Consider the following 26329-nt stretch of genomic DNA (forward strand, 5'->3'; position numbering starts at 1 on the left):
TCTCTCAGCACGGGTCCCCCAGAAGGCTCCTTTGGGACCAGGATTCTCTTGCGGGTGACTCTTTAAGGTCTGGCCCCTGGATGGAGGGGCACCAGGAGTAGAGGAGCAGGAAGGGGAAGGGGGTGGCCATGCGAGGGGACACTTTCAGGCCAAGTCCCAGCTTCAGCCTGATCCTCCTGGGAACCCCGGGGTGTACGTCACACCTCCTGGTTGTCCCGCTCTGAGACAAGGAGCCGGGCTTCGCATTCCCCCAGCAGCCAGTCGTGGGCTGAGGACACCTGGGGCGTTGGGAACTCCCTGGCTTCTCCTTGGCTTAACATCTGGAGCTGCTTGTGAATCGTGCCGCCACACACACCCGAGTGCAGGTGTCTTCTGCACAGACTGCGGGCCTCGCTCTTCTGAATGCCGCTAGCTCGCCACCCACCCACGGGTGAACCTGGTCAGGGTACTTTCTCTCGGGGGCAGACTCTGATCCTGGCGGGCTACCGGTGTTTCTGTTTGCTCGTTTCTTTCTTCCATTTCGGGAAAGGCTTCCTTACTGGGTGTGGAAATCTCCTATGCCTTTCCTCGCCTATTCTGTCAGCTTTCAAATTCTCTTTCAGTTGCCACCCTCACAGATGGATTAGGAAACTCTTTCCGGTGCACTCATTAGTGAAATGACCTCAATGAAGCTGGAATCCAATATCTAATCGCCGATTTTTAGCGAGTCCACACGCCAGGGTGGTCGGGGTCCAATGCAGCCCCGGCCAGGCCCAGGCCCCTTGGACTGGGCCACAGGAGGACGCAGAGGAGGGTCCCGGCCCCCCCCCCCCCCCCCCGGTCGCGTTGCCGGCAGTTCTCCAAGGGCTTGGGCGTTTTCCAGAGGTAGGAGATGGAGGGGACTGATTTCTTCAGCGCCCCACAAACCACGCCACCCCACCCATGGGACACATCCCTAGAGAGAGAGAGAGACGCCCCATACACTCGCTCCCCTCCCCCATGCGCTGTGCCCCAGCCCGGGCCCGGGCCCGGGGGAATAGGCGGCAGCCCACCCACAGGGTGGGGGGCCCAGCTGAAAGGGGTTGTCGGGGAGGGCGGCCCCTCGCCTGGGGTCAAAGGGCGGGCGATCCGCGCGTGCGCAATCGGCGGCGGCGGGCGTTTGCGGGGGCGGCCACGAGCTGGGGGTGGGGGGCGGGTAGGGGAAGGAGGCCAGGCGAGGAGAGGAAGGGGGCTGGAAGGTCTCCACCTTGGCGAGTCCAGCCGTGGAGGCGCATCTTGTGTGAGTGTGAGTGAGTGAGTGTGAGTGTGTGTGTGTGTGTGTTTGTGTGTGTATAGAGAGACAGCCCCCCACCCCGGCCCACCGCTCCCTGCCCGCCCCGCCCCGCCCCGCCTGTCACCCCCGTCCCTCGGAGCCCGCCGGACCCGGCCGGTGAACTCAACAGGCCCGGCCCGGCGCGGGTCAGCGCCGGTGCGGGGCCTGGGGCGGGAGGAGGCGGCGGGGAAGTGCAGAGAGGCTCGGCTTCTTGAGCGGGGCAGGGGCGCCCTCCGCCGTCTAGGGCCACACCACCCTGAACGCGCCCGACCTCGTCTGGTCTGGGAAGCTAAGCAGGGTCGGGCCTGGTTAGTACTTGGATGGGAGACCGCCTGGGAATACCGGGTGCCGTCGGCTTCTTCTTTTTTTTTTTTTTTGTTTTGCCTCCTGTTCTGTCCCCTCTCTGGGAGCGAGGCGGCGGCCCGGGGTGGGGGTCACCCCCACCCTCAGCGCCCGCCGCGGTGCCTGGCGCCCCAGCCCGCACCGTGGGGCCTCCTCTTGTCCCAAGCCGCGACACCGCCGTCACGCGGCAGCATGCGTGGCTTCTGGACTGTCAGGTCTCAGACCAAAGGTCTGCTCTGTGGGAACCGACACGCTGGAGGAAACCTTGAGAGTCTGAGAGGGGAGGGAGTTCCAGAAGAAGGCCAGGATGTCATTTGGAGGGAGTATGTGACCAGAACTCGTCCCGTTGCTTTTGGGGTTCTATGGGCTACACGTAGGAATCTTTGGTGGTGGCACCTGATGTTGGGGGATCCGGAGTCACACCCAGACCTGCTCCACAGGCCTCCTTTTACTTTTCTCTTCGGATTCATTATCTTTAAAAAGTGTCTCTTATCTCTATGATTGCATTTTCTTTTCTCTCTCTTTTCAAGCAGATGATGGGAGTCCAAGTATTAAGGTGACATGTGTTGCCCGTGCCCCCCTCCCCCCTGTGTTCTTATTCATTTACCTCTGATGTCGTTCCAGCGTATTGTGGGGGTACCAATGTTAGGGTCGGGTACGTTGCCCTCTCCCTGCCTCCCCCCTCGGGTCAGAGCCTCAAGTGCGCCCATCCCCCAGTCGGTGCGCACCCACCCCATTCCTAATGGAGGTGTATGCCCATCCCCTCCCCCCACCCGCCCGACACCCACCCGATGAAGGTGATTCCTCTGTGTCCACTTAGGTGTCCATCGGTTCGTACCCATTTGCTGGTGAGCGCGAGCACGTGGTGCTCGTGTGTCCATTCTTGGGCTACCTGGCTTACTGGAACGGGTTCCAGCTCTGGCCAGGAGAACCACGAGAGGTGCCCTCTCACCGCTGCTCCTCCTAGCTGAATAGCACTCCGTGGTGTCCACGCGCCACATTTCATTTACGCACTCGTGGGTCGATGGGCACTCGGGTCGCTTCCAGGTCTTTGCGATTGTGACTTGTGCCCTGACTCTAACCCTAACCCTTACCCAGCCCGTCTCCTCCTCGGCCCCTGCCTGACTGACTCCTTCCCGCCCGGCCTGTCACCGTCCTCTGCCCCTGCCTGACACGCTCCTCCCCGCCCGGGCCGTCACCGTCCTCGGCCCCTGCCTGACGGGGCTCCTCCGTCGCCTGGGCCTTCCAAGGGCTTGGTGTGGACGCTGGTTCCAGGACGCCCTCCCAGGAACCCGGTAGCAGGGCGGCCGCAGCGTCTCGCGCCACCCAACCGTCCGCCGGCCGGCGGCCGTCGCTAAGTGGCCTGCGGGGGACGTGCCCCCACTGTGGGGCGGGCGCCCAGCCTGGTGTCTTCTCTGAGGCCCCGTGGCTGCTTTCCCCCCCCCCCCGCAAGGGGAGAGCCGCGGAGGTGGGGACCGCCTCCTCGTGGGGACGTACACCCAGCTCTCCACGTCGGATTCCGGGGCTCTCTGTCCTGCCAGAAGGCCCAGCTGGCCTGCGGGTCCTTAGAGTGGCAAAAACATCCGAAAACTGAGATTGAGGGTCCGGTGGTTGTCTGCACTTTTGTGCTGGGCACCCCAGGGAGGCCCGGGGGCTGGCTGGACAACGCGGTCTGCTGGGCAGGGGGGGGGGGTTTGGAGGAGCAACTGATGCCCTTTGCACTTTGGGTAGCAAGTGTCTGAGGTGTCTCTGAGCCCTGCGCCATGTCGGGGGTGGGGGGTGGGAGGTCGGGGGGGTGGAGGAGCAGGAGGAGGAGGAGGAGGAGGTGGGAAGGGCCGTGGCCTGCAGTCGTCTTCCCGGGGTGGCTTCTTCCACAGGCTGCTTGGCCTGGGCTCCCTGCACCTGGGCCTTTGGAGGACTGGCCCTGTGCTTGCCAACGCTTCCCCTGCAGGGACCCAGAGCTGGGAGGTTGCATCTCTCAGCCCTGGGTCGGGCAGAGCCCCAGCGGGCCATGCCCACAACCTCTCTCAGCACGGGTCCCCCAGAAGGCTCCTTTGGGACCAGGATTCTCTTGCGGGTGACTCTTTAAGGTCTGGCCCCTGGATGGAGGGGCACCAGGAGTAGAGGAGCAGGAAGGGGAAGGGGGTGGCCATGCGAGGGGACACTTTCAGGCCAAGTCCCAGCTTCAGCCTGATCCTCCTGGGAACCCCGGGGTGTACGTCACACCTCCTGGTTGTCCCGCTCTGAGACAAGGAGCCGGGCTTCGCATTCCCCCAGCAGCCAGTCGTGGGCTGAGGACACCTGGGGCGTTGGGAACTCCCTGGCTTCTCCTTGGCTTAACATCTGGAGCTGCTTGTGAATCGTGCCGCCACACACACCCGAGTGCAGGTGTCTTCTGCACAGACTGCGGGCCTCGCTCTTCTGAATGCCGCTAGCTCGCCACCCACCCACGGGTGAACCTGGTCAGGGTACTTTCTCTCGGGGGCAGACTCTGATCCTGGCGGGCTACCGGTGTTTCTGTTTGCTCGTTTCTTTCTTCCATTTCGGGAAAGGCTTCCTTACTGGGTGTGGAAATCTCCTATGCCTTTCCTCGCCTATTCTGTCAGCTTTCAAATTCTCTTTCAGTTGCCACCCTCACAGATGGATTAGGAAACTCTTTCCGGTGCACTCATTAGTGAAATGACCTCAATGAAGCTGGAATCCAATATCTAATCGCCGATTTTTAGCGAGTCCACACGCCAGGGTGGTCGGGGTCCAATGCAGCCCCGGCCAGGCCCAGGCCCCTTGGACTGGGCCACAGGAGGACGCAGAGGAGGGTCCCGGCCCCCCCCCCCCCCCCCCCCCCCGGTCGCGTTGCCGGCAGTTCTCCAAGGGCTTGGGCGTTTTCCAGAGGTAGGAGATGGAGGGGACTGATTTCTTCAGCGCCCCACAAACCACGCCACCCCACCCATGGGACACATCCCTAGAGAGGGAGAGAGACGCCCCATACACTCGCTCCCCTCCCCCATGCGCTGTGCCCCAGCCCGGGCCCGGGGGAATAGGCGGCAGCCCACCCACAGGGTGGGGGGCCCAGCTGAAAGGGGTTGTCGGGAGGGCGGCCCCTGCCTGGGGTCAAAGGGCGGGCGATCCGCGCGTGCGCAATCGGCGGCGGCTGCGGCGGCGGCGGCGGCGGCGGCGGGGGCGGCCACGAGCTGGGGGTGGGGGGCGGGTAGGGGAAGGAGGCCAGGCGAGGAGAGGAAGGGGGCTGGAAGGTCTCCACCTTGGCGAGTCCAGCCGTGGAGGCGCATCTTGTGTGAGTGTGAGTGAGTGAGTGTGAGTGTGTGTGTGTGTGTGTTTGTGTGTGTATAGAGAGACAGCCCCCCACCCCGGCCCACCGCTCCCTGCCCGCCCCGCCCCGCCCCGCCTGTCACCCCCGTCCCTCGGAGCCCGCCGGACCCGGCCGGTGAACTCAACAGGCCCGGCCCGGCGCGGGTCAGCGCCGGTGCGGGGCCTGGGGCGGGAGGAGGCGGCGGGGAAGTGCAGAGAGGCTCGGCTTCTTGAGCGGGGCAGGGGCGCCCTCCGCCGTCTAGGGCCACACCACCCTGAACGCGCCCGACCTCGTCTGGTCTGGGAAGCTAAGCAGGGTCGGGCCTGGTTAGTACTTGGATGGGAGACCGCCTGGGAATACCGGGTGCCGTCGGCTTCTTCTTTTTTTTTTTTTTGTTTTGCCTCCTGTTCTGTCCCCTCTCTGGGAGCGAGGCGGCGGCCCGGGGTGGGGGTCACCCCCACCCTCAGCGCCCGCCGCGGTGCCTGGCGCCCCAGCCCGCACCGTGGGGCCTCCTCTTGTCCCAAGCCGCGACACCGCCGTCACGCGGCAGCATGCGTGGCTTCTGGACTGTCAGGTCTCAGACCAAAGGTCTGCTCTGTGGGAACCGACACGCTGGAGGAAACCTTGAGAGTCTGAGAGGGGAGGGAGTTCCAGAAGAAGGCCAGGATGTCATTTGGAGGGAGTATGTGACCAGAACTCGTCCCGTTGCTTTTGGGGTTCTATGGGCTACACGTAGGAATCTTTGGTGGTGGCACCTGATGTTGGGGGATCCGGAGTCACACCCAGACCTGCTCCACAGGCCTCCTTTTACTTTTCTCTTCGGATTCATTATCTTTAAAAAGTGTCTCTTATCTCTATGATTGCATTTTCTTTTCTCTCTCTTTTCAAGCAGATGATGGGAGTCCAAGTATTAAGGTGACATGTGTTGCCCGTGCCCCCCTCCCCCCTGTGTTCTTATTCATTTACCTCTGATGTCGTTCCAGCGTATTGTGGGGGTACCAATGTTAGGGTCGGGTACGTTGCCCTCTCCCTGCCTCCCCCCTCGGGTCAGAGCCTCAAGTGCGCCCATCCCCCAGTCGGTGCGCACCCACCCCATTCCTAATGGAGGTGTATGCCCATCCCCTCCCCCCACCCGCCCGACACCCACCCGATGAAGGTGATTCCTCTGTGTCCACTTAGGTGTCCATCGGTTCGTACCCATTTGCTGGTGAGCGCGAGCACGTGGTGCTCGTGTGTCCATTCTTGGGCTACCTGGCTTACTGGAACGGGTTCCAGCTCTGGCCAGGAGAACCACGAGAGGTGCCCTCTCACCGCTGCTCCTCCTAGCTGAATAGCACTCCGTGGTGTCCACGCGCCACATTTCATTTACGCACTCGTGGGTCGATGGGCACTCGGGTCGCTTCCAGGTCTTTGCGATTGTGACTTGTGCCCTGACTCTAACCCTAACCCTTACCCAGCCCGTCTCCTCCTCGGCCCCTGCCTGACTGACTCCTTCCCGCCCGGCCTGTCACCTGTCACCGTCCTCTGCCCCTGCCTGACACGCTCCTCCCCGCCCGGGCCGTCACCGTCCTCGGCCCCTGCCTGACGGGGCTCCTCCGTCGCCTGGGCCTTCCAAGGGCTTGGTGTGGACGCTGGTTCCAGGACGCCCTCCCAGGAACCCGGTAGCAGGGCGGCCGCAGCGTCTCGCGCCACCCAACCGTCCGCCGGCCGGCGGCCGTCGCTAAGTGGCCTGCGGGGGACGTGCCCCCACTGTGGGGCGGGCGCCCAGCCTGGTGTCTTCTCTGAGGCCCCGTGGCTGCTTTCCCCCCCCCCCCGCAAGGGGAGAGCCGCGGAGGTGGGGACCGCCTCCTCGTGGGGACGTACACCCAGCTCTCCACGTCGGATTCCGGGGCTCTCTGTCCTGCCAGAAGGCCCAGCTGGCCTGCGGGTCCTTAGAGTGGCAAAAACATCCGAAAACTGAGATTGAGGGTCCGGTGGTTGTCTGCACTTTTGTGCTGGGCACCCCAGGGAGGCCCGGGGGCTGGCTGGACAACGCGGTCTGCTGGGCAGGGGGGGGGGGTTTGGAGGAGCAACTGATGCCCTTTGCACTTTGGGTAGCAAGTGTCTGAGGTGTCTCTGAGCCCTGCGCCATGTCGGGGGTGGGGGGTGGGAGGTCGGGGGGGTGGAGGAGCAGGAGGAGGAGGAGGAGGAGGTGGGAAGGGCCGTGGCCTGCAGTCGTCTTCCCGGGGTGGCTTCTTCCACAGGCTGCTTGGCCTGGGCTCCCTGCACCTGGGCCTTTGGAGGACTGGCCCTGTGCTTGCCAACGCTTCCCCTGCAGGGACCCAGAGCTGGGAGGTTGCATCTCTCAGCCCTGGGTCGGGCAGAGCCCCAGCGGGCCATGCCCACAACCTCTCTCAGCACGGGTCCCCCAGAAGGCTCCTTTGGGACCAGGATTCTCTTGCGGGTGACTCTTTAAGGTCTGGCCCCTGGATGGAGGGGCACCAGGAGTAGAGGAGCAGGAAGGGGAAGGGGGTGGCCATGCGAGGGGACACTTTCAGGCCAAGTCCCAGCTTCAGCCTGATCCTCCTGGGAACCCCGGGGTGTACGTCACACCTCCTGGTTGTCCCGCTCTGAGACAAGGAGCCGGGCTTCGCATTCCCCCAGCAGCCAGTCGTGGGCTGAGGACACCTGGGGCGTTGGGAACTCCCTGGCTTCTCCTTGGCTTAACATCTGGAGCTGCTTGTGAATCGTGCCGCCACACACACCCGAGTGCAGGTGTCTTCTGCACAGACTGCGGGCCTCGCTCTTCTGAATGCCGCTAGCTCGCCACCCACCCACGGGTGAACCTGGTCAGGGTACTTTCTCTCGGGGGCAGACTCTGATCCTGGCGGGCTACCGGTGTTTCTGTTTGCTCGTTTCTTTCTTCCATTTCGGGAAAGGCTTCCTTACTGGGTGTGGAAATCTCCTATGCCTTTCCTCGCCTATTCTGTCAGCTTTCAAATTCTCTTTCAGTTCTCTTTCAGTTGCCACCCTCACAGATGGATTAGGAAACTCTTTCCGGTGCACTCATTAGTGAAATGACCTCAATGAAGCTGGAATCCAATATCTAATCGCCGATTTTTAGCGAGTCCACACGCCAGGGTGGTCGGGGTCCAATGCAGCCCCGGCCAGGCCCAGGCCCCTTGGACTGGGCCACAGGAGGACGCAGAGGAGGGTCCCGGCCCCCCCCCCCCCCCCCCCGTCGCGTTGCCGGCAGTTCTCCAAGGGCTTGGGCGTTTTCCAGAGGTAGGAGATGGAGGGGACTGATTTCTTCAGCGCCCCACAAACCACGCCACCCCACCCATGGGACACATCCCTAGAGAGAGAGAGAGAGGCCCCATACACTCGCTCCCCTCCCCCATGCGCTGTGCCCCAGCCCGGGCCCGGGGGAATAGGCGGCAGCCCACCCACAGGGTGGGGGGCCCAGCTGAAAGGGGTTGTCGGGGAGGGCGGCCCCTGCCTGGGGTCAAAGGGCGGGCGATCCGCGCGTGCGCAATCGGCGGCGGCGGGCGTTTGCGGGGGCGGCCACGAGCTGGGGGTGGGGGGCGGGTAGGGGAAGGAGGCCAGGCGAGGAGAGGAAGGGGGCTGGAAGGTCTCCACCTTGGCGAGTCCAGCCGTGGAGGCGCATCTTGTGTGAGTGTGAGTGAGTGAGTGTGAGTGTGTGTGTGTGTGTGTTTGTGTGTGTATAGAGAGACAGCCCCCCACCCCGGCCCACCGCTCCCTGCCCGCCCCGCCCCGCCCCGCCTGTCACCCCCGTCCCTCGGAGCCCGCCGGACCCGGCCGGTGAACTCAACAGGCCCGGCCCGGCGCGGGTCAGCGCCGGTGCGGGGCCTGGGGCGGGAGGAGGCGGCGGGGAAGTGCAGAGAGGCTCGGCTTCTTGAGCGGGGCAGGGGCGCCCTCCGCCGTCTAGGGCCACACCACCCTGAACGCGCCCGACCTCGTCTGGTCTGGGAAGCTAAGCAGGGTCGGGCCTGGTTAGTACTTGGATGGGAGACCGCCTGGGAATACCGGGTGCCGTCGGCTTCTTCTTTTTTTTTTTTTTGTTTTGCCTCCTGTTCTGTCCCCTCTCTGGGAGCGAGGCGGCGGCCCGGGGTGGGGGTCACCCCCACCCTCAGCGCCCGCCGCGGTGCCTGGCGCCCCAGCCCGCACCGTGGGGCCTCCTCTTGTCCCAAGCCGCGACACCGCCGTCACGCGGCAGCATGCGTGGCTTCTGGACTGTCAGGTCTCAGACCAAAGGTCTGCTCTGTGGGAACCGACACGCTGGAGGAAACCTTGAGAGTCTGAGAGGGGAGGGAGTTCCAGAAGAAGGCCAGGATGTCATTTGGAGGGAGTATGTGACCAGAACTCGTCCCGTTGCTTTTGGGGTTCTATGGGCTACACGTAGGAATCTTTGGTGGTGGCACCTGATGTTGGGGGATCCGGAGTCACACCCAGACCTGCTCCACAGGCCTCCTTTTACTTTTCTCTTCGGATTCATTATCTTTAAAAAGTGTCTCTTATCTCTATGATTGCATTTTCTTTTCTCTCTCTTTTCAAGCAGATGATGGGAGTCCAAGTATTAAGGTGACATGTCTTGCCCGTGCCCCCCTCCCCCCTGTGTTCTTATTCATTTACCTCTGATGTCGTTCCAGCGTATTGTGGGGGTACCAATGTTAGGGTCGGGTACGTTGCCCTCTCCCTGCCTCCCCCCTCGGGTCAGAGCCTCAAGTGCGCCCATCCCCCAGTCGGTGCGCACCCACCCCATTCCTAATGGAGGTGTATGCCCATCCCCTCCCCCCACCCGCCCGACACCCACCCGATGAAGGTGATTCCTCTGTGTCCACTTAGGTGTCCATCGGTTCGTACCCATTTGCTGGTGAGCGCGAGCACGTGGTGCTCGTGTGTCCATTCTTGGGCTACCTGGCTTACTGGAACGGGTTCCAGCTCTGGCCAGGAGAACCACGAGAGGTGCCCTCTCACCGCTGCTCCTCCTAGCTGAATAGCACTCCGTGGTGTCCACGCGCCACATTTCATTTACGCACTCGTGGGTCGATGGGCACTCGGGTCGCTTCCAGGTCTTTGCGATTGTGACTTGTGCCCTGACTCTAACCCTAACCCTTACCCAGCCCGTCTCCTCCTCGGCCCCTGCCTGACTGACTCCTTCCCGCCCGGCCTGTCACCGTCCTCTGCCCCTGCCTGACACGCTCCTCCCCGCCCGGGCCGTCACCGTCCTCGGCCCCTGCCTGACGGGGCTCCTCCGTCGCCTGGGCCTTCCAAGGGCTTGGTGTGGACGCTGGTTCCAGGACGCCCTCCCAGGAACCCGGTAGCAGGGCGGCCGCAGCGTCTCGCGCCACCCAACCGTCCGCCGGCCGGCGGCCGTCGCTAAGTGGCCTGCGGGGGACGTGCCCCCACTGTGGGGCGGGCGCCCAGCCTGGTGTCTTCTCTGAGGCCCCGTGGCTGCTTTCCCCCCCCCCCCGCAAGGGGAGAGCCGCGGAGGTGGGGACCGCCTCCTCGTGGGGACGTACACCCAGCTCTCCACGTCGGATTCCGGGGCTCTCTGTCCTGCCAGAAGGCCCAGCTGGCCTGCGGGTCCTTAGAGTGGCAAAAACATCCGAAAACTGAGATTGAGGGTCCGGTGGTTGTCTGCACTTTTGTGCTGGGCACCCCAGGGAGGCCCGGGGGCTGGCTGGACAACGCGGTCTGCTGGGCAGGGGGGGGGGTTTGGAGGAGCAACTGATGCCCTTTGCACTTTGGGTAGCAAGTGTCTGAGGTGTCTCTGAGCCCTGCGCCATGTCGGGGGTGGGGGGTGGGAGGTCGGGGGGGTGGAGGAGCAGGAGGAGGAGGAGGAGGAGGTGGGAAGGGCCGTGGCCTGCAGTCGTCTTCCCGGGGTGGCTTCTTCCACAGGCTGCTTGGCCTGGGCTCCCTGCACCTGGGCCTTTGGAGGACTGGCCCTGTGCTTGCCAACGCTTCCCCTGCAGGGACCCAGAGCTGGGAGGTTGCATCTCTCAGCCCTGGGTCGGGCAGAGCCCCAGCGGGCCATGCCCACAACCTCTCTCAGCACGGGTCCCCCAGAAGGCTCCTTTGGGACCAGGATTCTCTTGCGGGTGACTCTTTAAGGTCTGGCCCCTGGATGGAGGGGCACCAGGAGTAGAGGAGCAGGAAGGGGAAGGGGGTGGCCATGCGAGGGGACACTTTCAGGCCAAGTCCCAGCTTCAGCCTGATCCTCCTGGGAACCCCGGGGTGTACGTCACACCTCCTGGTTGTCCCGCTCTGAGACAAGGAGCCGGGCTTCGCATTCCCCCAGCAGCCAGTCGTGGGCTGAGGACACCTGGGGCGTTGGGAACTCCCTGGCTTCTCCTTGGCTTAACATCTGGAGCTGCTTGTGAATCGTGCCGCCACACACACCCGAGTGCAGGTGTCTTCTGCACAGACTGCGGGCCTCGCTCTTCTGAATGCCGCTAGCTCGCCACCCACCCACGGGTGAACCTGGTCAGGGTACTTTCTCTCGGGGGCAGACTCTGATCCTGGCGGGCTACCGGTGTTTCTGTTTGCTCGTTTCTTTCTTCCATTTCGGGAAAGGCTTCCTTACTGGGTGTGGAAATCTCCTATGCCTTTCCTCGCCTATTCTGTCAGCTTTCAAATTCTCTTTCAGTTGCCACCCTCACAGATGGATTAGGAAACTCTTTCCGGTGCACTCATTAGTGAAATGACCTCAATGAAGCTGGAATCCAATATCTAATCGCCGATTTTTAGCGAGTCCACACGCCAGGGTGGTCGGGGTCCAATGCAGCCCCGGCCAGGCCCAGGCCCCTTGGACTGGGCCACAGGAGGACGCAGAGGAGGGTCCCGGCCCCCCCCCCCCCCCCCCCCCCCCCCCCCCGGTCGCGTTGCCGGCAGTTCTCCAAGGGCTTGGGCGTTTTCCAGAGGTAGGAGATGGAGGGGACTGATTTCTTCAGCGCCCCACAAACCACGCCACCCCACCCATGGGACACATCCCTAGAGAGAGAGAGAGAGGCCCCATACACTCGCTCCCCTCCCCCATGCGCTGTGCCCCAGCCTGGGCCCGGGGGAATAGGCGGCAGCCCACCCACAGGGTGGGGGGCCCAGCTGAAAGGGGTTGTCGGGGAGGGCGGCCCCTGCCTGGGGTCAAAGGGCGGGCGATCCGCGCGTGCGCAATCGGCGGCGGCGGGCGTTTGCGGGGGCGGCCACGAGCTGGGGGTGGGGGGCGGGTAGGGGAAGGAGGCCAGGCGAGGAGAGGAAGGGGGCTGGAAGGTCTCCACCTTGGCGAGTCCAGCCGTGGAGGCGCATCTTGTGTGAGTGTGAGTGAGTGAGTGTGAGTGTGTGTGTGTGTGTGTTTGTGTGTGTATAGAGAGACAGCCCCCCACCCCGGCCCACCGCTCCCTGCCCGCCCCGCCCCGCCCCGCCTGTCACCCCCGTCCCTCGGAGCCCGCCGGACCCGGCCGGTGAACTCAACAGGCCCGGCCCGGCGCGGGTCAGCGCCGGTGCGGGGCCTGGGGCGGGAGGAGGCGGCGGGGAAGTGCAGAGAGGCTCGGCTTCTTGAGCGGGGCAGGGGCGCCCTCCGCCGTCTAGGGCCACACCACCCTGAACGCGCCCGACCTCGTCTGGTCTGGGAAGCTAAGCAGGGTCGGGCCTGGTTAGTACTTGGATGGGAGACCGCCTGGGAATACCGGGTGCCGTCGGCTTCTTCTTTTTTTTTTTTTTGTTTTGCCTCCTGTTCTGTCCCCTCTCTGGGAGCGAGGCGGCGGCCCGGGGTGGGGGTCACCCCCACCCTCAGCGCCCGCCGCGGTGCCTGGCGCCCCAGCCCGCACCGTGGGGCCTCCTCTTGTCCCAAGCCGCGACACCGCCGTCACGCGGCAGCATGCGTGGCTTCTGGACTGTCAGGTCTCAGACCAAAGGTCTGCTCTGTGGGAACCGACACGCTGGAGGAAACCTTGAGAGTCTGAGAGGGGAGGGAGTTCCAGAAGAAGGCCAGGATGTCATTTGGAGGGAGTATGTGACCAGAACTCGTCCCGTTGCTTTTGGGGTTCTATGGGCTACACGTAGGAATCTTTGGTGGTGGCACCTGATGTTGGGGGATCCGGAGTCACACCCAGACCTGCTCCACAGGCCTCCTTTTACTTTTCTCTTCGGATTCATTATCTTTAAAAAGTGTCTCTTATCTCTATGATTGCATTTTCTTTTCTCTCTCTTTTCAAGCAGATGATGGGAGTCCAAGTATTAAGGTGACATGTGTTGCCCGTGCCCCCCTCCCCCCTGTGTTCTTATTCATTTACCTCTGATGTCGTTCCAGCGTATTGTGGGGGTACCAATGTTAGGGTCGGGTACGTTGCCCTCTCCCTGCCTCCCCCCTCGGGTCAGAGCCTCAAGTGCGCCCATCCCCCAGTCGGTGCGCACCCACCCCATTCCTAATGGAGGTGTATGCCCATCCCCTCCCCCCACCCGCCCGACACCCACCCGATGAAGGTGATTCCTCTGTGTCCACTTAGGTGTCCATCGGTTCGTACCCATTTGCTGGTGAGCGCGAGCACGTGGTGCTCGTGTGTCCATTCTTGGGCTACCTGGCTTACTGGAACGGGTTCCAGCTCTGGCCAGGAGAACCACGAGAGGTGCCCTCTCACCGCTGCTCCTCCTAGCTGAATAGCACTCCGTGGTGTCCACGCGCCACATTTCATTTACGCACTCGTGGGTCGATGGGCACTCGGGTCGCTTCCAGGTCTTTGCGATTGTGACTTGTGCCCTGACTCTAACCCTAACCCTTACCCAGCCCGTCTCCTCCTCGGCCCCTGCCTGACTGACTCCTTCCCGCCCGGCCTGTCACCGTCCTCTGCCCCTGCCTGACACGCTCCTCCCCGCCCGGGCCGTCACCGTCCTCGGCCCCTGCCTGACGGGGCTCCTCCGTCGCCTGGGCCTTCCAAGGGCTTGGTGTGGACGCTGGTTCCAGGACGCCCTCCCAGGAACCCGGTAGCAGGGCGGCCGCAGCGTCTCGCGCCACCCAACCGTCCGCCGGCCGGCGGCCGTCGCTAAGTGGCCTGCGGGGGACGTGCCCCCACTGTGGGGCGGGCGCCCAGCCTGGTGTCTTCTCTGAGGCCCCGTGGCTGCTTTCCCCCCCCCCCGCAAGGGGAGAGCCGCGGAGGTGGGGACCGCCTCCTCGTGGGGACGTACACCCAGCTCTCCACGTCGGATTCCGGGGCTCTCTGTCCTGCCAGAAGGCCCAGCTGGCCTGCGGGTCCTTAGAGTGGCAAAAACATCCGAAAACTGAGATTGAGGGTCCGGTGGTTGTCTGCACTTTTGTGCTGGGCACCCCAGGGAGGCCCGGGGGCTGGCTGGACAACGCGGTCTGCTGGGCAGGGGGGGGGGGTTTGGAGGAGCAACTGATGCCCTTTGCACTTTGGGTAGCAAGTGTCTGAGGTGTCTCTGAGCCCTGCGCCATGTCGGGGGTGGGGGGTGGGAGGTCGGGGGGGTGGAGGAGCAGGAGGAGGAGGAGGAGGAGGTGGGAAGGGCCGTGGCCTGCAGTCGTCTTCCCGGGGTGGCTTCTTCCACAGGCTGCTTGGCCTGGGCTCCCTGCACCTGGGCCTTTGGAGGACTGGCCCTGTGCTTGCCAACGCTTCCCCTGCAGGGACCCAGAGCTGGGAGGTTGCATCTCTCAGCCCTGGGTCGGGCAGAGCCCCAGCGGGCCATGCCCACAACCTCTCTCAGCACGGGTCCCCCAGAAGGCTCCTTTGGGACCAGGATTCTCTTGCGGGTGACTCTTTAAGGTCTGGCCCCTGGATGGAGGGGCACCAGGAGTAGAGGAGCAGGAAGGGGAAGGGGGTGGCCATGCGAGGGGACACTTTCAGGCCAAGTCCCAGCTTCAGCCTGATCCTCCTGGGAACCCCGGGGTGTACGTCACACCTCCTGGTTGTCCCGCTCTGAGACAAGGAGCCGGGCTTCGCATTCCCCCAGCAGCCAGTCGTGGGCTGAGGACACCTGGGGCGTTGGGAACTCCCTGGCTTCTCCTTGGCTTAACATCTGGAGCTGCTTGTGAATCGTGCCGCCACACACACCCGAGTGCAGGTGTCTTCTGCACAGACTGCGGGCCTCGCTCTTCTGAATGCCGCTAGCTCGCCACCCACCCACGGGTGAACCTGGTCAGGGTACTTTCTCTCGGGGGCAGACTCTGATCCTGGCGGGCTACCGGTGTTTCTGTTTGCTCGTTTCTTTCTTCCATTTCGGGAAAGGCTTCCTTACTGGGTGTGGAAATCTCCTATGCCTTTCCTCGCCTATTCTGTCAGCTTTCAAATTCTCTTTCAGTTGCCACCCTCACAGATGGATTAGGAAACTCTTTCCGGTGCACTCATTAGTGAAATGACCTCAATGAAGCTGGAATCCAATATCTAATCGCCGATTTTTAGCGAGTCCACACGCCAGGGTGGTCGGGGTCCAATGCAGCCCCGGCCAGGCCCAGGCCCCTTGGACTGGGCCACAGGAGGACGCAGAGGAGGGTCCCGGCCCCCCCCCCCCCCCCCCCCCGGTCGCGTTGCCGGCAGTTCTCCAAGGGCTTGGGCGTTTTCCAGAGGTAGGAGATGGAGGGGACTGATTTCTTCAGCGCCCCACAAACCACGCCACCCCACCCATGGGACACATCCCTAGAGAGGGAGAGAGACGCCCCATACACTCGCTCCCCTCCCCCATGCGCTGTGCCCCAGCCCGGGCCCGGGGGAATAGGCGGCAGCCCACCCACAGGGTGGGGGGCCCAGCTGAAAGGGGTTGTCGGGGAGGGCGGCCCCTGCCTGGGGTCAAAGGGCGGGCGATCCGCGCGTGCGCAATCGGCGGCGGCTGCGGCGGCGGCGGCGGCGGCGGCGGGGGCGGCCACGAGCTGGGGGTGGGGGGCGGGTAGGGGAAGGAGGCCAGGCGAGGAGAGGAAGGGGGCTGGAAGGTCTCCACCTTGGCGAGTCCAGCCGTGGAGGCGCATCTTGTGTGAGTGTGAGTGAGTGAGTGTGAGTGTGTGTGTGTGTGTGTTTGTGTGTGTATAGAGAGACAGCCCCCCACCCCGGCCCACCGCTCCCTGCCCGCCCCGCCCCGCCCCGCCTGTCACCCCCGTCCCTCGGAGCCCGCCGGACCCGGCCGGTGAACTCAACAGGCCCGGCCCGGCGCGGGTCAGCGCCGGTGCGGGGCCTGGGGCGGGAGGAGGCGGCGGGGAAGTGCAGAGAGGCTCGGCTTCTTGAGCGGGGCAGGGGCGCCCTCCGCCGTCTAGGGCCACACCACCCTGAACGCGCCCGACCTCGTCTGGTCTGGGAAGCTAAGCAGGGTCGGGCCTGGTTAGTACTTGGATGGGAGACCGCCTGGGAATACCGGGTGCCGTCGGCTTCTTCTTTTTTTTTTTTTTGTTTTGCCTCCTGTTCTGTCCCCTCTCTGGGAGCGAGGCGGCGGCCCGGGGTGGGGGTCACCCCCACCCTCAGCGCCCGCCGCGGTGCCTGGCGCCCCAGCCCGCACCGTGGGGCCTCCTCTTGTCCCAAGCCGCGACACCGCCGTCACGCGGCAGCATGCGTGGCTTCTGGACTGTCAGGTCTCAGACCAAAGGTCTGCTCTGTGGGAACCGACACGCTGGAGGAAACCTTGAGAGTCTGAGAGGGGAGGGAGTTCCAGAAGAAGGCCAGGATGTCATTTGGAGGGAGTATGTGACCAGAACTCGTCCCGTTGCTTTTGGGGTTCTATGGGCTACACGTAGGAATCTTTGGTGGTGGCACCTGATGTTGGGGGATCCGGAGTCACACCCAGACCTGCTCCACAGGCCTCCTTTTACTTTTCTCTTCGGATTCATTATCTTTAAAAAGTGTCTCTTATCTCTATGATTGCATTTTCTTTTCTCTCTCTTTTCAAGCAGATGATGGGAGTCCAAGTATTAAGGTGACATGTGTTGCCCGTGCCCCCCTCCCCCCTGTGTTCTTATTCATTTACCTCTGATGTCGTTCCAGCGTATTGTGGGGGTACCAATGTTAGGGTCGGGTACGTTGCCCTCTCCCTGCCTCCCCCCTCGGGTCAGAGCCTCAAGTGCGCCCATCCCCCAGTCGGTGCGCACCCACCCCATTCCTAATGGAGGTGTATGCCCATCCCCTCCCCCCACCCGCCCGACACCCACCCGATGAAGGTGATTCCTCTGTGTCCACTTAGGTGTCCATCGGTTCGTACCCATTTGCTGGTGAGCGCGAGCACGTGGTGCTCGTGTGTCCATTCTTGGGCTACCTGGCTTACTGGAACGGGTTCCAGCTCTGGCCAGGAGAACCACGAGAGGTGCCCTCTCACCGCTGCTCCTCCTAGCTGAATAGCACTCCGTGGTGTCCACGCGCCACATTTCATTTACGCACTCGTGGGTCGATGGGCACTCGGGTCGCTTCCAGGTCTTTGCGATTGTGACTTGTGCCCTGACTCTAACCCTAACCCTTACCCAGCCCGTCTCCTCCTCGGCCCCTGCCTGACTGACTCCTTCCCGCCCGGCCTGTCACCTGTCACCGTCCTCTGCCCCTGCCTGACACGCTCCTCCCCGCCCGGGCCGTCACCGTCCTCGGCCCCTGCCTGACGGGGCTCCTCCGTCGCCTGGGCCTTCCAAGGGCTTGGTGTGGACGCTGGTTCCAGGACGCCCTCCCAGGAACCCGGTAGCAGGGCGGCCGCAGCGTCTCGCGCCACCCAACCGTCCGCCGGCCGGCGGCCGTCGCTAAGTGGCCTGCGGGGGACGTGCCCCCACTGTGGGGCGGGCGCCCAGCCTGGTGTCTTCTCTGAGGCCCCGTGGCTGCTTTCCCCCCCCCCCCCCGCAAGGGGAGAGCCGCGGAGGTGGGGACCGCCTCCTCGTGGGGACGTACACCCAGCTCTCCACGTCGGATTCCGGGGCTCTCTGTCCTGCCAGAAGGCCCAGCTGGCCTGCGGGTCCTTAGAGTGGCAAAAACATCCGAAAACTGAGATTGAGGGTCCGGTGGTTGTCTGCACTTTTGTGCTGGGCACCCCAGGGAGGCCCGGGGGCTGGCTGGACAACGCGGTCTACTGGGCAGGGGGGGGGGTTTGGAGGAGCAACTGATGCCCTTTGCACTTTGGGTAGCAAGTGTCTGAGGTGTCTCTGAGCCCTGCGCCATGTCGGGGGTGGGGGGTGGGAGGTCGGGGGGGTGGAGGAGCAGGAGGAGGAGGAGGAGGAGGTGGGAAGGGCCGTGGCCTGCAGTCGTCTTCCCGGGGTGGCTTCTTCCACAGGCTGCTTGGCCTGGGCTCCCTGCACCTGGGCCTTTGGAGGACTGGCCCTGTGCTTGCCAACGCTTCCCCTGCAGGGACCCAGAGCTGGGAGGTTGCATCTCTCAGCCCTGGGTCGGGCAGAGCCCCAGCGGGCCATGCCCACAACCTCTCTCAGCACGGGTCCCCCAGAAGGCTCCTTTGGGACCAGGATTCTCTTGCGGGTGACTCTTTAAGGTCTGGCCCCTGGATGGAGGGGCACCAGGAGTAGAGGAGCAGGAAGGGGAAGGGGGTGGCCATGCGAGGGGACACTTTCAGGCCAAGTCCCAGCTTCAGCCTGATCCTCCTGGGAACCCCGGGGTGTACGTCACACCTCCTGGTTGTCCCGCTCTGAGACAAGGAGCCGGGCTTCGCATTCCCCCAGCAGCCAGTCGTGGGCTGAGGACACCTGGGGCGTTGGGAACTCCCTGGCTTCTCCTTGGCTTAACATCTGGAGCTGCTTGTGAATCGTGCCGCCACACACACCCGAGTGCAGGTGTCTTCTGCACAGACTGCGGGCCTCGCTCTTCTGAATGCCGCTAGCTCGCCACCCACCCACGGGTGAACCTGGTCAGGGTACTTTCTCTCGGGGGCAGACTCTGATCCTGGCGGGCTACCGGTGTTTCTGTTTGCTCGTTTCTTTCTTCCATTTCGGGAAAGGCTTCCTTACTGGGTGTGGAAATCTCCTATGCCTTTCCTCGCCTATTCTGTCAGCTTTCAAATTCTCTTTCAGTTGCCACCCTCACAGATGGATTAGGAAACTCTTTCCGGTGCACTCATTAGTGAAATGACCTCAATGAAGCTGGAATCCAATATCTAATCGCCGATTTTTAGCGAGTCCACACGCCAGGGTGGTCGGGGTCCAATGCAGCCCCGGCCAGGCCCAGGCCCCTTGGACTGGGCCACAGGAGGACGCAGAGGAGGGTCCCGGCCCCCCCCCCCCCGTCGCGTTGCCGGCAGTTCTCCAAGGGCTTGGGCGTTTTCCAGAGGTAGGAGATGGAGGGGACTGATTTCTTCAGCGCCCCACAAACCACGCCACCCCACCCATGGGACACATCCCTAGAGAGAGAGAGAGAGGCCCCATACACTCGCTCCCCTCCCCCATGCGCTGTGCCCCAGCCCGGGCCCGGGGGAATAGGCGGCAGCCCACCCACAGGGTGGGGGGCCCAGCTGAAAGGGGTTGTCGGGGAGGGCGGCCCCTGCCTGGGGTCAAAGGGCGGGCGATCCGCGCGTGCGCAATCGGCGGCGGCGGGCGTTTGCGGGGGCGGCCACGAGCTGGGGGTGGGGGGCGGGTAGGGGAAGGAGGCCAGGCGAGGAGAGGAAGGGGGCTGGAAGGTCTCCACCTTGGCGAGTCCAGCCGTGGAGGCGCATCTTGTGTGAGTGTGAGTGAGTGAGTGTGAGTGTGTGTGTGTGTGTGTTTGTGTGTGTATAGAGAGACAGCCCCCCACCCCGGCCCACCGCTCCCTGCCCGCCCCGCCCCGCCCCGCCTGTCACCCCCGTCCCTCGGAGCCCGCCGGACCCGGCCGGTGAACTCAACAGGCCCGGCCCGGCGCGGGTCAGCGCCGGTGCGGGGCCTGGGGCGGGAGGAGGCGGCGGGGAAGTGCAGAGAGGCTCGGCTTCTTGAGCGGGGCAGGGGCGCCCTCCGCCGTCTAGGGCCACACCACCCTGAACGCGCCCGACCTCGTCTGGTCTGGGAAGCTAAGCAGGGTCGGGCCTGGTTAGTACTTGGATGGGAGACCGCCTGGGAATACCGGGTGCCGTCGGCTTCTTCTTTTTTTTTTTTTTGTTTTGCCTCCTGTTCTGTCCCCTCTCTGGGAGCGAGGCGGCGGCCCGGGGTGGGGGTCACCCCCACCCTCAGCGCCCGCCGCGGTGCCTGGCGCCCCAGCCCGCACCGTGGGGCCTCCTCTTGTCCCAAGCCGCGACACCGCCGTCACGCGGCAGCATGCGTGGCTTCTGGACTGTCAGGTCTCAGACCAAAGGTCTGCTCTGTGGGAACCGACACGCTGGAGGAAACCTTGAGAGTCTGAGAGGGGAGGGAGTTCCAGAAGAAGGCCAGGATGTCATTTGGAGGGAGTATGTGACCAGAACTCGTCCCGTTGCTTTTGGGGTTCTATGGGCTACACGTAGGAATCTTTGGTGGTGGCACCTGATGTTGGGGGATCCGGAGTCACACCCAGACCTGCTCCACAGGCCTCCTTTTACTTTTCTCTTCGGATTCATTATCTTTAAAAAGTGTCTCTTATCTCTATGATTGCATTTTCTTTTCTCTCTCTTTTCAAGCAGATGATGGGAGTCCAAGTATTAAGGTGACATGTGTTGCCCGTGCCCCCCTCCCCCCTGTGTTCTTATTCATTTACCTCTGATGTCGTTCCAGCGTATTGTGGGGGTACCAATGTTAGGGTCGGGTACGTTGCCCTCTCCCTGCCTCCCCCCTCGGGTCAGAGCCTCAAGTGCGCCCATCCCCCAGTCGGTGCGCACCCACCCCATTCCTAATGGAGGTGTATGCCCATCCCCTCCCCCCACCCGCCCGACACCCACCCGATGAAGGTGATTCCTCTGTGTCCACTTAGGTGTCCATCGGTTCGTACCCATTTGCTGGTGAGCGCGAGCACGTGGTGCTCGTGTGTCCATTCTTGGGCTACCTGGCTTACTGGAACGGGTTCCAGCTCTGGCCAGGAGAACCACGAGAGGTGCCCTCTCACCGCTGCTCCTCCTAGCTGAATAGCACTCCGTGGTGTCCACGCGCCACATTTCATTTACGCACTCGTGGGTCGATGGGCACTCGGGTCGCTTCCAGGTCTTTGCGATTGTGACTTGTGCCCTGACTCTAACCCTAACCCTTACCCAGCCCGTCTCCTCCTCGGCCCCTGCCTGACTGACTCCTTCCCGCCCGGCCTGTCACCTGTCACCGTCCTCTGCCCCTGCCTGACACGCTCCTCCCCGCCCGGGCCGTCACCGTCCTCGGCCCCTGCCTGACGGGGCTCCTCCGTCGCCTGGGCCTTCCAAGGGCTTGGTGTGGACGCTGGTTCCAGGACGCCCTCCCAGGAACCCGGTAGCAGGGCGGCCGCAGCGTCTCGCGCCACCCAACCGTCCGCCGGCCGGCGGCCGTCGCTAAGTGGCCTGCGGGGGACGTGCCCCCACTGTGGGGCGGGCGCCCAGCCTGGTGTCTTCTCTGAGGCCCCGTGGCTGCTTTCCCCCCCCCCCCCCGCAAGGGGAGAGCCGCGGAGGTGGGGACCGCCTCCTCGTGGGGACGTACACCCAGCTCTCCACGTCGGATTCCGGGGCTCTCTGTCCTGCCAGAAGGCCCAGCTGGCCTGCGGGTCCTTAGAGTGGCAAAAACATCCGAAAACTGAGATTGAGGGTCCGGTGGTTGTCTGCACTTTTGTGCTGGGCACCCCAGGGAGGCCCGGGGGCTGGCTGGACAACGCGGTCTGCTGGGCAGGGGGGGGGGTTTGGAGGAGCAACTGATGCCCTTTGCACTTTGGGTAGCAAGTGTCTGAGGTGTCTCTGAGCCCTGCGCCATGTCGGGGGTGGGGGGTGGGAGGTCGGGGGGGTGGAGGAGCAGGAGGAGGAGGAGGAGGAGGTGGGAAGGGCCGTGGCCTGCAGTCGTCTTCCCGGGGTGGCTTCGTCCACAGGCTGCTTGGCCTGAGCTCCCTGCACCTGGGCCTTTGGAGGACTGGCCCTGTGCTTGCCAACGCTTCCCCTGCAGGGACCCAGAGCTGGGAGGTTGCATCTCTCAGCCCTGGGTCGGGCAGAGCCCCAGCGGGCCATGCCCACAACCTCTCTCAGCACAGGTCCCCCAGAAGGCTCCTTTGGGACCAGGATTCTCTTGCGGGTGACTCTTTAAGGTCTGGCCCCTGGATGGAGGGGCACCAGGAGTAGAGGAGCAGGAAGGGGAAGGGGGTGGCCATGCGAGGGGACACTTTCAGGCCAAGTCCCAGCTTCAGCCTGATCCTCCTGGGAACCCCGGGGTGTACGTCACACCTCCTGGTTGTCCCGCTCTGAGACAAGGAGCCGGGCTTCGCATTCCCCCAGCAGCCAGTCGTGGGCTGAGGACACCTGGGGCGTTGGGAACTCCCTGGCTTCTCCTTGGCTTAACATCTGGAGCTGCTTGTGAATCGTGCCGCCACACACACCCGAGTGCAGGTGTCTTCTGCACAGACTGCGGGCCTCGCTCTTCTGAATGCCGCTAGCTCGCCACCCACCCACGGGTGAACCTGGTCAGGGTACTTTCTCTCGGGGGCAGACTCTGATCCTGGCGGGCTACCGGTGTTTCTGTTTGCTCGTTTCTTTCTTCCATTTCGGGAAAGGCTTCCTTACTGGGTGTGGAAATCTCCTATGCCTTTCCTCGCCTATTCTGTCAGCTTTCAAATTCTCTTTCAGTTGCCACCCTCACAGATGGATTAGGAAACTCTTTCCGGTGCACTCATTAGTGAAATGACCTCAATGAAGCTGGAATCCAATATCTAATCGCCGATTTTTAGCGAGTCCACACGCCAGGGTGGTCGGGGTCCAATGCAGCCCCGGCCAGGCCCAGGCCCCTTGGACTGGGCCACAGGAGGACGCAGAGGAGGGTCCCGGCCCCCCCCCCCCCCCCCCCCGGTCGCGTTGCCGGCAGTTCTCCAAGGGCTTGGGCGTTTTCCAGAGGTAGGAGATGGAGGGGACTGATTTCTTCAGCGCCCCACAAACCACGCCACCCCACCCATGGGACACATCCCTAGAGAGAGAGAGAGAGGCCCCATACACTCGCTCCCCTCCCCCATGCGCTGTGCCCCAGCCCGGGCCCGGGGGAATAGGCGGCAGCCCACCCACAGGGTGGGGGGCCCAGCTGAAAGGGGTTGTCGGGGAGGGCGGCCCCTGCCTGGGGTCAAAGGGCGGGCGATCCGCGCGTGCGCAATCGGCGGCGGCGGGCGTTTGCGGGGGCGGCCACGAGCTGGGGGTGGGGGGCGGGTAGGGGAAGGAGGCCAGGCGAGGAGAGGAAGGGGGCTGGAAGGTCTCCACCTTGGCGAGTCCAGCCGTGGAGGCGCATCTTGTGTGAGTGTGAGTGAGTGAGTGTGAGTGTGTGTGTGTGTGTGTTTGTGTGTGTATAGAGAGACAGCCCCCCACCCCGGCCCACCGCTCCCTGCCCGCCCCGCCCCGCCCCGCCTGTCACCCCCGTCCCTCGGAGCCCGCCGGACCCGGCCGGTGAACTCAACAGGCCCGGCCCGGCGCGGGTCAGCGCCGGTGCGGGGCCTGGGGCGGGAGGAGGCGGCGGGGAAGTGCAGAGAGGCTCGGCTTCTTGAGCGGGGCAGGGGCGCCCTCCGCCGTCTAGGGCCACACCACCCTGAACGCGCCCGACCTCGTCTGGTCTGGGAAGCTAAGCAGGGTCGGGCCTGGTTAGTACTTGGATGGGAGACCGCCTGGGAATACCGGGTGCCGTCGGCTTCTTCTTTTTTTTTTTTTTGTTTTGCCTCCTGTTCTGTCCCCTCTCTGGGAGCGAGGCGGCGGCCCGGGGTGGGGGTCACCCCCACCCTCAGCGCCCGCCGCGGTGCCTGGCGCCCCAGCCCGCACCGTGGGGCCTCCTCTTGTCCCAAGCCGCGACACCGCCGTCACGCGGCAGCATGCGTGGCTTCTGGACTGTCAGGTCTCAGACCAAAGGTCTGCTCTGTGGGAACCGACACGCTGGAGGAAACCTTGAGAGTCTGAGAGGGGAGGGAGTTCCAGAAGAAGGCCAGGATGTCATTTGGAGGGAGTATGTGACCAGAACTCGTCCCGTTGCTTTTGGGGTTCTATGGGCTACACGTAGGAATCTTTGGTGGTGGCACCTGATGTTGGGGGATCCGGAGTCACACCCAGACCTGCTCCACAGGCCTCCTTTTACTTTTCTCTTCGGATTCATTATCTTTAAAAAGTGTCTCTTATCTCTATGATTGCATTTTCTTTTCTCTCTCTTTTCAAGCAGATGATGGGAGTCCAAGTATTAAGGTGACATGTGTTGCCCGTGCCCCCCTCCCCCCTGTGTTCTTATTCATTTACCTCTGATGTCGTTCCAGCGTATTGTGGGGGTACCAATGTTAGGGTCGGGTACGTTGCCCTCTCCCTGCCTCCCCCCTCGGGTCAGAGCCTCAAGTGCGCCCATCCCCCAGTCGGTGCGCACCCACCCCATTCCTAATGGAGGTGTATGCCCATCCCCTCCCCCCACCCGCCCGACACCCACCCGATGAAGGTGATTCCTCTGTGTCCACTTAGGTGTCCATCGGTTCGTACCCATTTGCTGGTGAGCGCGAGCACGTGGTGCTCGTGTGTCCATTCTTGGGCTACCTGGCTTACTGGAACGGGTTCCAGCTCTGGCCAGGAGAACCACGAGAGGTGCCCTCTCACCGCTGCTCCTCCTAGCTGAATAGCACTCCGTGGTGTCCACGCGCCACATTTCATTTACGCACTCGTGGGTCGATGGGCACTCGGGTCGCTTCCAGGTCTTTGCGATTGTGACTTGTGCCCTGACTCTAACCCTAACCCTTACCCAGCCCGTCTCCTCCTCGGCCCCTGCCTGACTGACTCCTTCCCGCCCGGCCTGTCACCGTCCTCTGCCCCTGCCTGACACGCTCCTCCCCGCCCGGGCCGTCACCGTCCTCGGCCCCTGCCTGACGGGGCTCCTCCGTCGCCTGGGCCTTCCAAGGGCTTGGTGTGGACGCTGGTTCCAGGACGCCCTCCCAGGAACCCGGTAGCAGGGCGGCCGCAGCGTCTCGCGCCACCCAACCGTCCGCCGGCCGGCGGCCGTCGCTAAGTGGCCTGCGGGGGACGTGCCCCCACTGTGGGGCGGGCGCCCAGCCTGGTGTCTTCTCTGAGGCCCCGTGGCTGCTTTCCCCCCCCCCCCCGCAAGGGGAGAGCCGCGGAGGTGGGGACCGCCTCCTCGTGGGGACGTACACCCAGCTCTCCACGTCGGATTCCGGGGCTCTCTGTCCTGCCAGAAGGCCCAGCTGGCCTGCGGGTCCTTAGAGTGGCAAAAACATCCGAAAACTGAGATTGAGGGTCCGGTGGTTGTCTGCACTTTTGTGCTGGGCACCCCAGGGAGGCCCGGGGGCTGGCTGGACAACGCGGTCTGCTGGGCAGGGGGGGGGGGTTTGGAGGAGCAACTGATGCCCTTTGCACTTTGGGTAGCAAGTGTCTGAGGTGTCTCTGAGCCCTGCGCCATGTCGGGGGTGGGGGGTGGGAGGTCGGGGGGGTGGAGGAGCAGGAGGAGGAGGAGGAGGAGGTGGGAAGGGCCGTGGCCTGCAGTCGTCTTCCCGGGGTGGCTTCTTCCACAGGCTGCTTGGCCTGGGCTCCCTGCACCTGGGCCTTTGGAGGACTGGCCCTGTGCTTGCCAACGCTTCCCCTGCAGGGACCCAGAGCTGGGAGGTTGCATCTCTCAGCCCTGGGTCGGGCAGAGCCCCAGCGGGCCATGCCCACAACCTCTCTCAGCACGGGTCCCCCAGAAGGCTCCTTTGGGACCAGGATTCTCTTGCGGGTGACTCTTTAAGGTCTGGCCCCTGGATGGAGGGGCACCAGGAGTAGAGGAGCAGGAAGGGGAAGGGGGTGGCCATGCGAGGGGACACTTTCAGGCCAAGTCCCAGCTTCAGCCTGATCCTCCTGGGAACCCCGGGGTGTACGTCACACCTCCTGGTTGTCCCGCTCTGAGACAAGGAGCCGGGCTTCGCATTCCCCCAGCAGCCAGTCGTGGGCTGAGGACACCTGGGGCGTTGGGAACTCCCTGGCTTCTCCTTGGCTTAACATCTGGAGCTGCTTGTGAATCGTGCCGCCACACACACCCGAGTGCAGGTGTCTTCTGCACAGACTGCGGGCCTCGCTCTTCTGAATGCCGCTAGCTCGCCACCCACCCACGGGTGAACCTGGTCAGGGTACTTTCTCTCGGGGGCAGACTCTGATCCTGGCGGGCTACCGGTGTTTCTGTTTGCTCGTTTCTTTCTTCCATTTCGGGAAAGGCTTCCTTACTGGGTGTGGAAATCTCCTATGCCTTTCCTCGCCTATTCTGTCAGCTTTCAAATTCTCTTTCAGTTGCCACCCTCACAGATGGATTAGGAAACTCTTTCCGGTGCACTCATTAGTGAAATGACCTCAATGAAGCTGGAATCCAATATCTAATCGCCGATTTTTAGCGAGTC

The 26329-nt window shown here is 63.8% G+C and overlaps 7 non-coding genes across 7 annotated transcripts; all 7 read left to right on the forward strand.

The window, feature by feature from the left end:
• The first annotated feature begins 1529 nt into the window (after nt 1-1529).
• LOC142868785 (5S ribosomal RNA) lies at nt 1530-1648 on the forward strand. The gene has a single exon (XR_012917711.1). It is a non-coding gene; the product is annotated as a 5S ribosomal RNA (ribosomal RNA).
• A 3548-nt stretch (nt 1649-5196) lies between these two features.
• LOC142868787 (5S ribosomal RNA) lies at nt 5197-5315 on the forward strand. The gene has a single exon (XR_012917713.1). It is a non-coding gene; the product is annotated as a 5S ribosomal RNA (ribosomal RNA).
• Nucleotides 5316-8862: 3547 nt separating this feature from the next.
• Nucleotides 8863-8981, forward strand: LOC142868788 (5S ribosomal RNA). The gene has a single exon (XR_012917714.1). It is a non-coding gene; the product is annotated as a 5S ribosomal RNA (ribosomal RNA).
• A 3540-nt stretch (nt 8982-12521) lies between these two features.
• On the forward strand, nt 12522-12640 carry LOC142868789 (5S ribosomal RNA). Its single transcript, XR_012917715.1, has one exon. It is a non-coding gene; the product is annotated as a 5S ribosomal RNA (ribosomal RNA).
• A 3545-nt stretch (nt 12641-16185) lies between these two features.
• LOC142868790 (5S ribosomal RNA) lies at nt 16186-16304 on the forward strand. The gene has a single exon (XR_012917716.1). It is a non-coding gene; the product is annotated as a 5S ribosomal RNA (ribosomal RNA).
• Nucleotides 16305-19835: 3531 nt separating this feature from the next.
• On the forward strand, nt 19836-19954 carry LOC142868791 (5S ribosomal RNA). Its single transcript, XR_012917717.1, has one exon. It is a non-coding gene; the product is annotated as a 5S ribosomal RNA (ribosomal RNA).
• A 3539-nt stretch (nt 19955-23493) lies between these two features.
• LOC142868792 (5S ribosomal RNA) lies at nt 23494-23612 on the forward strand. Its single transcript, XR_012917718.1, has one exon. It is a non-coding gene; the product is annotated as a 5S ribosomal RNA (ribosomal RNA).
• The last annotated feature ends 2717 nt before the right edge of the window (nt 23613-26329 follow it).

This window comes from Microcebus murinus, unplaced genomic scaffold, assembly GCF_040939455.1.
Source record: "Microcebus murinus isolate Inina unplaced genomic scaffold, M.murinus_Inina_mat1.0 scaf042_hap2_Mmur4.0, whole genome shotgun sequence".
Classification (NCBI taxonomy): domain Eukaryota; kingdom Metazoa; phylum Chordata; class Mammalia; order Primates; family Cheirogaleidae; genus Microcebus; species Microcebus murinus.